The sequence below is a fragment of the Arachis hypogaea genome, chromosome 1, assembly GCF_003086295.3.
Source record: "Arachis hypogaea cultivar Tifrunner chromosome 1, arahy.Tifrunner.gnm2.J5K5, whole genome shotgun sequence".
Taxonomy (NCBI): domain Eukaryota; kingdom Viridiplantae; phylum Streptophyta; class Magnoliopsida; order Fabales; family Fabaceae; genus Arachis; species Arachis hypogaea.
In genome coordinates this window covers 33,005,379-33,014,092 of record NC_092036.1, presented here as the reverse complement: position 1 = coordinate 33,014,092, position 8,714 = coordinate 33,005,379, and the positions used below count along the sequence as shown (strand labels likewise).

Below are 8,714 nucleotides of genomic sequence, written 5' to 3'. Positions count from 1 at the left end.
GTGCTCGGTATGGTTGATTTTGCTGCCTGTTGTTATAATTATTCCACCTCTGATTTCCCTGATTATCTCTGCCTCCCTTATTATTGTTATCCCTCCAATTCTGGTTTGAATTGTCCTGCCATCCATGGTTATTATTTCCACTTTGATTGTACCCTTGGTTGGGGCGGTCATAGAAGTTGTGAGTGGATGCCACCATGTTGTCTTCTTGTTGGAGCTGCGGGCATTCATCAGTGTAATGGCTGTAATCAGCACAAATTTCGCAAATTCTTTGTGGAATTAGTTGTTAGTTTTGCTGCGGTTGAGTTTGCTGAGCTTGTTGATTTAACTGCATTTGCTTCAGCAGGTTGGTCATTTCACAGATGCTTCGATTTAGAGCAGCAGTCTCTATGCCAGAAGATACTTCTGCAACGGCTCTTGAACGGCCTTGCTTCTGTCTGTGGTTCCGAGTAGATTCAACTAAATCACTGATCAATTACCAAGCTTCATCAGTGGTCTTGTACTTCTTCATAGACCCATTGCTGGCACTTTCCAATGTGGTCTTATCTTGGGGTCTCATACCTTGTGTGACATAGCTGAGTAGCACGATCTTGTCAATCATGTGGTGGGGGCATGCTTCCAGAAGATTATTGAAGCGCTCCCAGTATTCAAAGAGAGTCTCATTGTCATCCTGAACAATTGTAGAGATATCCTTCCTCAGTTTATCAGTAACTTCAGATGGGAAGAATTTCTCCAGGAACTCCTTTCTGAGTGTATCCCTGTTGGATACTGGTGGACGAAATTGTGATCACTACAACTTCGCACAACTAACCAGCAAGTGTACTGGGTCGTCCAAGTAATAAACCTTACGCGAGTAAGGGTCGATCCCACAGAGATTGTTGGTATGAAGCAAGCTATGGTCACCTTGTAAATCTTAGTCAGGCAAACTCAAATGGATATGAATGATGATATACGAATAAAACATAAAGACAAAGATAGAGATACTTATGTAATTCATTGGTGGGAGTTTCAGATAAGCGTATGAAGATGCTTGTCCCTTCCGTCTCTCTGCTTTCCTACTGTCTTCATCCAATCCTTCTTACTCCTTTCCATGGCAAGCTTATGCAAGGGTTTCACCGTTGTCAGTGGCTACCTCTCATCCTCTCAGTGGAAATGTTCAACGCACCCTGTCACGGCACGGCTATCCATCTGTCGGTTCTCAATCAGGCCGGAATAGAATCCAGTGATTCTTTTGCGTCTGTCACTAACGCCCCGCCTTCAGGAGTTTGAAGCACGTCACAGTCATTCAATCATTGAATCCTACTCAGAATACCACAGACAAGGTTAGACCTTCCGAATTCTCTTGAATGCCGCCATCAGTTCTAGCCTATACCACGAAGACTCTGATCTCACGGAATGGCTGGCTCGGTTGTCAGGCGAGCACTCGGTTGTCAGGCGATCAACCATGCATCGTGCATTAGGAATCCAAGAGATATTCACCCAATCTAAGGTAGAACGGAGGTGGTTGTCAGGCACACGTTCATAGGTGAGAATGATGATGAGTGTCACGGATCATCACATTCATCAAGTTGAAGAACAAGTGATATCTTGGAACAAGAACAAGCGGAATTGAATAGAAGAACAATAGTAATTGCATTAATACTCGAGGTACAGCAGAGCTCCACACCTTAATCTATGGTGTGTAGAAACTCCACCGTTGAAAATACATAAGAACAAGGTCTAGGCATGGCCGAATGGCCAGCCTCCCAATGATCTAAGAACTAGATGTCCCAAGATCCGAAGATACAATAGTAAAGATCCTATATATAGAAAACTAGTAGCCTAGGGTTTACAGAGATGAGTAAATGACATAAAAATCCACTTCCGGGCCCACTTGGTGTGTGCTTGGGCTGAGCATTGAAGCATTTTCGTGTAGAGACTTCTCTTGGAGTTAAACGCCAGCTTTGGTGCCAGTTTGGGCGTTTAACTCCCATCCTTGTGCCAGTTCCGGCGTTTAACGCTGGGAATTCTGAAGGTGACTTTGAACGCCAGTTTGGGCCATCAAATCTTGGGCAAAGTATAGACTATCATATATTGCTGGAAAGCCCAGGATGTCTACTTTCCAACGCCGTTGAGAGCGCGCCAATTGGGCTTCTGTAGCTCCAGAAAATCCACTTCGAGTGCAGGGAGGTTAGAATCCAACAGCATCTGCAGTCCTTTTTAGTCTCTGAATCAGATTTTTGCTCAGGTCCCTCAATTTCAGCCAGAAAATACCTGAAATCACAGAAAAACACACAAACTCATAGTAAAGTCCAAAAAAGTGAATTTTAACTAAAAACTAATAAAAATATACTAAAAACTAACTAGATCATACTAAAAATATACTAAAAACAATGCCAAAAAGCGTACAAATTATCCGCTCATCAGATACGTTTGCTAGAGGTTGAGTGTAGTACCACTCTCTTGCTTTTCCCTCAAGAGAGAACGGAAAAGCTTTCAGCAGAATTGAAGTTTCATCAGCGCCATCACGCCTGACAGTAGAACAGGCTGCCTGGAAATCTCTCAAGTGCTTGATAGGCTCTTGAGCAGGTAGACCATGAAACTTCGGCATCAAATTTAGCAGTGCGGTCTTTATTTCAAAATCCGTAGCTACCGCTGGATGATGCGCTTGAAACGGTTGCAGTGTAAAATCAGGAGCTTCTTCCTCCTGAATGGTAATTCTTCTAGCTGCCATGTTTTCTGTACGTAAAACAACCGAATCAGTAGAACGGGGGCTGGTTTCTTCCTCAGATTCACTTTCAGATCCGCCCTCAGAGCGGACTAACCTACGCTGTTCTCGCCTTATTCGTGAAATTGTTCTTTCAATTTCAGGACAAATATTAGCAAGCGCGGATCAGGAAGTGAACGTGTCATTTGACAGAAGAAACACGCAGCTCATAGTAGCAAAATTAAAGAAAATGCAAATAAATAAATTCTAATTAATAAAATAAGCACTCTATTGCAACTCCCCGGCAACGGCGCCAAAAATTGATGGAGTGCAGAAGCTGGTGAATTAAAATTTTATTAAAATGGTTACGTTGCAAGTATAGTTCTTAACTCACCGAAAATCTGCCTATCAATTTAGAAATGTGTCACTGAAAGTTTAAATTAAAATTACTGGGAGTCTTAAATCCCAGGACGTCTCCCAATGAGTTGCAAAAAAATGTGCTGTTTTATTAATCAGATACTCCAAAAAAAGTTGAGCTAAGTAAATTGGGATTTAAATTGAGGAATTTTAAATAATAAAAATAAGAGGCCTTGACTGGGAATTGATTGGTTAGAATCTCTATCATTGATGGTGTGATTGTAAGATTAATTTATAATTAATAGTTGTTCTGTTTGGTTATCCCTTACTTGGTAAGAGAAAGTCAAACAAGTGGAAATGCCAGATCTGTTCACAAGTTGCAACCCACTTAGTTCAAAGGGATTGGCGTCGGTGACAGGATAGCAATCCAACATTCAACCCAATTACAAATTTTTCTTTCAATCCTTCCAACTCAAGAGTTCCTTTTAATCAACTCCCCATCAAGTAATGAAACTACTCACGCATTGCAAATAAAGAATGCATGGCACATGAAAGAGAATTAAAAGAAGACATGATTATTGGAATGGAATTTAAATTAAAAAGAAATAATCCTTGCATTAATTAATCATAAAAATATCTGAATGACAAAATTGAACATAACAAAGAACATGGAAGAATAAAACCAAGTTAAGAGAACAAACTAGAGTGATGAAGTCTTGATGAGGAAAATAACTCTTCCAATGTTCCAATGCTAAGATCAATTGAAAATTAAAATTCTAAAAACTAGAGAGGAAAACCTAAGAGAGTGAAAAACTAGATCTCAAACTACTCAATGAATGTGTCTCTTGTTTCTGCATATTCTCTGACTCTAGTCTACTATTCCGGGCCGAAAACTGGGCCGAAATAGGGTCCAAAGTCGCTGGTTTCAGATTCTGTAGTTTATGCAGATCGCGCATGTCACGCGATCGCGTCGTCCATGCAGACGCGTCGCTGGCGCTTTTCCTCTTCACGCGTTCGCGTCGTCCACGCTACCGCGTTGCTTGTGCTTTCCAATCCGCGCGGCCGCGCAAGCCATGCGGCTGCGTCACTGCGATTTGCGCTCCTTCGCGCGGTCGCGTGAGCCATGCGACCGCGTCACTTTTCGCTGGTTATCTCCTCAAACTCTTGTGTTCCTTCCATTTTTGCTAGCTTCCTCTCCAATCTCCGTCTTATTCATGCCCTATAAAGCCTGAAACGCTTGACACACAGATTACGGCATCGAATGGAATAAAGGAGAATTAAAATTAAATAATTAAAGTCTCTAGGAAGCAATTTTCAAACATGTAATAAATTCAGGAATAAGGTCAAGTCACGCGGACGCGTGGGTCATGCGATCGCGTGACTCGATTTGTGCTAGTGGCACGAGTGCAGCCTCATGCTCACACAACTCTCTGTTCAAAATCTTATTAGTGCCAAATTTTAAGTGACGCGATCGCATGGGGCATGCGATCGCGTGAGCGGCCTTTAAAGGAATATGACGCGGTCGCGTGGGTCACGCGGCCGCATGGGAAGGATCATGCGTTCAGCACCAATCTAGCACCACTCTCGCACAACTTTCGGGTGTGCACCACTTTGACGTCGAAATCTTGGTCACGTGGCCGCGTGGGTCACGCGGTAGCATGGGAGGTCATTATTCCCATGCGACGCGGACGCGTCAGCGACGCGGTCGCGTGGATTGATTTGTGCCATTGGCACGCCTCCAGCCACGCTCCAGCGTGACTCTCTGTTCGTTTTTATTTTTCTCTTTTCCCCTTGCGACGCGGACGCGTCGCTGATGCGGTCGCGTCGCATGGCATCTTTTTTTTTATGCAAAATGCAGAATGCAATGCTTAATGTGAATGCTATGCATGATTCTAGGTTCAATAAAATAAAATAAAATTCAAAAAAAATGTTGATAAACCACTATTTTATAGTTTATATTGTGTATAATTGTGTGGTTTTGTCGTGATCATTACCCACTTATTCATCAATTTAGCATGCATTTAGATTTCCTTCCTGAATTTATTACATGTTTGAAAATTACTTCCTAGAGACTTTAATTATTTAATTTTAATTCTCCTTTATTCCATTCGATGCCGTAATCTGTGTGTCAAGCGTTTAAGGCTTTATAGGGCATGAATGAGACGGAGATTGGAGAGGAAGCTAGCAAAAATGGAAGGAACACAAGAGTTTGAGGAGATAACCAGCGAAAAGTGACGCGGTCGCATGGCTCACGCGACCGCGCGAAGGAGCGCAAATCGCAGTGATGCGGCCGCATGGCTTGCGCGGCCGCGTGGATTGGAAAGCACAAGCAACACGGTAGCGTGGACGATGCGAACGCGTGAAGAGGAAAAGCGCCAGCGACGCGTCCGCATGGACGACGCGATCGCGTGACATGCGCGATCTGCATAAACTGCAGAATCTGAAACCAGCGACTTTGGACCCTATTTCGGCCCAGTTTTCGGCCCGGAACAGCAGACTAGAGTCAGAGAATATGCAGAGTCGTTCCATTTGGATCTATCGATGCCTATCCAAAAGCGGGTTGTTCCAGAGCGAATAGGAAGGCTTAGAAGGCCTTAAAAGGGATAGTTTGAACAGCTGTTTCAGAGCCGACCCGTCAATTTGAGATCCAATTCGGGATTTTCCTTGGGAGGTATCGGGAAGGAATTGGAATGTAATAATATCGATTCATACAGATACAGAAGAAAAAGTTCTCTATTGATTCAAACGCTATACCTACGAGATAGGGATAGAGAAAGAGGAAAGAAAAAAACAAGAGACACATTCATTGAGTAGTTTGAGATATAGTTTTTCACTCTCTTAGGTTTTTCTCTCTAGTTTTTAGAATTTTAATTTTCAATTGATCTTAGCATTGGAACATTAGGAAGAGTTATTTTCCTCATCAAGATTTCATCACTCTAGTTTGTTCTCTTAACTTGGTTTTATTCTTCCATGTTCTTTGTTATGTTCAATTTTGTCATTCAGATATTTTTATGATTAATTAATGCAAGGATTATTTCTTTTTAATTTAAATTCCATTCCAATAATCATGTCTTCTTTTAATTCTCTTTCATGTGCCATGGATTCTTTATTTGCAATGTGTGAGTAGTTTCATTACTTGATGGGGAGTTGATTAAAAGGAACTCTTGAGTTGGAAGGATTGAAAGAAAAATTTGTAATTGGGTTGAATGTTGGATTGCTATCCTGTCACCGACGCCAATCCCTTTGAACTAAGTGGGTTGCAACTTGTGAACAGATCTGGCATTTCCACTTGTTTGACTTTCTCTTACCTAGTAAGGGATAACCAAACAGAACAACTATTAATTATAAATTAATCTTACAATCACACCATCAATGATAGAGATTCTAACCAATCAATTCCCAATCAAGGCCTCTTATTTTTATTATTTAAAATTCCTCAATTTAAATCCCAATTTACTTAGCTCAACTTTTTTTGGAATATCTGATTAATAAAACAGGACATTTTTTTGCAACTCGTTGGGAGACGACCTGGGACTTAAAACTCCCAGTAATTTTAATTTAAACTTTCAGTGACACATTTCTAAATTGATAGGCAGATTTTCGGTGAGTTAAGAACTATACTTGCAACGTAACCATTTTAATAAATTTTTAATTCACCAGCTTCTGCACTCCATCAATTTTTGGCGCCGTTGCCGGGGTGTTGCAATAGAGTGCTTATTTTATTAATTAGAATTTATTTATTTGCATTTTCTTTAATTTTACTACTATGAGCTGCGTGTTTCTTCTGTCAAATGACACGTTCACTTCCTGATCTGCGCTTGCTAATATTCGATCCTGAAATTGAAAGAACAATTTCACGAATAAGGCGAGAACAACGTAGGTTAGTCCGCTCTGAGGGCGGATCTGAAAGTGAATCTGAGGAAGAAACCAGCCCCCGTTCTACTGATTTGGTTGTTTTACGTGCAGAAAACATGGCAGCTAGAAGAATTACCATTCAGGAGGAAGGAGCTCCTGATTTTACACTGCAACCATTTCAAGCGCATCATCCAGCGGTAGCTACGGATTTTAAAATAAAGACCGCACTGCTAAATTTAATGCCAAAGTTTCATGGCCTACCTGCTCAAGAGCCTATCAAGCACTTGAGAGATTTCCAGGCAGCTTGTTCTACTGTCAGGCGTGATGGTGCTGATGAAACTTCAATTCTGCTGAAAGCTTTTCCGTTCTCTCTTGAGGGAAAAGTAAGAGAGTGGTACTACACTCAACCTCTAGCAAACGTATCCAACTGGGATACACTCAGAAAGGAGTTCCTGGAGAAATTCTTCCCATCTGAAGTTACTGATAAACTGAGGAAGGATATCTCTACAATTGTTCAGGATGACAATGAGACTCTCTTTGAATACTGGGAGCGCTTCAATAATCTTCTGGAAGCATGCCCCCACCACATGATTGACAAGATCGTGCTACTCAGCTATGTCACACAAGGTATGAGACCCCAAGATAAGACCACATTGGAAAATGCCAGCAATGGGTCTATGAAGAAGTACAAGACCACTGATGAAGCTTGGCAATTGATCAGTGATTTAGCTGAATCTACTCGGAACCACAGACAGAAGCAAGGCCGTTCAAGGGCCGTTGCAGAAGTATCTTCTGGCATAGAGACTGCTGCTCTAAATCGAAGCATCTGTGAAATAACCAACCAACTGAAGCAAATGCAGTTAAATCAACAAGCTCAGCAAACTCAACCGCAGCAAAACCAACAACTAGTTCCACAAAGAATTTGCGAAATTTGTGCTGATTACAGCCATTACACTGATGAATGCCCACAGCTCCAACAAGAAGACAACATGGTGGCATCCACTCACAACCTCTATGACCGCCCCAACCAAGGGTACAATCAAAGTGGAAATAATAACCATGGATGGCAGGACAATTCAAACCAGAATTGGAGGGATAACAATAATAAGGGAGGCAGAGATAATCAGGGAAATCAGAGGTGGAATAATTACAACAACAGGCAGCAAAATCAACCATACCGAGCACCTCACCTGAGGCAAAACCAAGGACCACCGAACAATCAGCAGCAAACCTCTCAATTTACTCATTCTTCTGTATCTTCTAATGAAGAATTATTACAAGCTTTTGAGAAAAGACAACTAGCCATGGAAAATACCATCGTGAACAGTATTAACGCCAGTCTAAATGGTTTCACCTCTACTCTACAAGCTTTTATGACACAACTTGGTTCAGCACAAAATTCCAGTAACCAACCTTCAAGCACCACTGGAATCCCCTCTCAACCATTACCCAATCCAAAGGGAGGAATTAATGCCATCACCCTGAGGTCCGGAACCACACTGCAGGAGAGGAATCAGGACGAACCAAGCTCACCAGAATACACCTCAGCTGAAGAGGTGGTAGAAATCGAAGATGTTGAAGAGGAAGATGATATACAGGACATAGCTGAAGAAGAGATAGCTCAACCACAGGAAGAGGCACAAAAAGGTGCCGGCACCACAAAAAACACTACTCCCATTCCATTTCCACAACTTGCAAGGAAGCCTAGGAAGCAGCTGGAACCTGATCCTAAAATGGTAGAGATATTCAAAAAGGTTGAGGTAACTGTTCTCCTTTTTGATGTTATTCAATACCTAAATATGCAAAGTTTCTAAAAGAC

The 8,714-nt window shown here is 41.8% G+C and overlaps 2 non-coding genes across 2 annotated transcripts; one reads left to right on the top strand and one right to left on the bottom strand.

Moving 5' to 3' along the window:
- The first annotated feature begins 592 nt into the window (after positions 1–592).
- Positions 593–700, top strand: LOC112711432 (small nucleolar RNA R71). The gene has a single exon (XR_003157487.1). It is a non-coding gene; the product is annotated as a small nucleolar RNA R71 (small nucleolar RNA).
- Positions 701–7,380: 6,680 nt separating this feature from the next.
- LOC112711429 (small nucleolar RNA R71) lies at positions 7,381–7,488 on the bottom strand. The gene has a single exon (XR_003157486.1). It is a non-coding gene; the product is annotated as a small nucleolar RNA R71 (small nucleolar RNA).
- Positions 7,489–8,714: the final 1,226 nt, after the last annotated feature.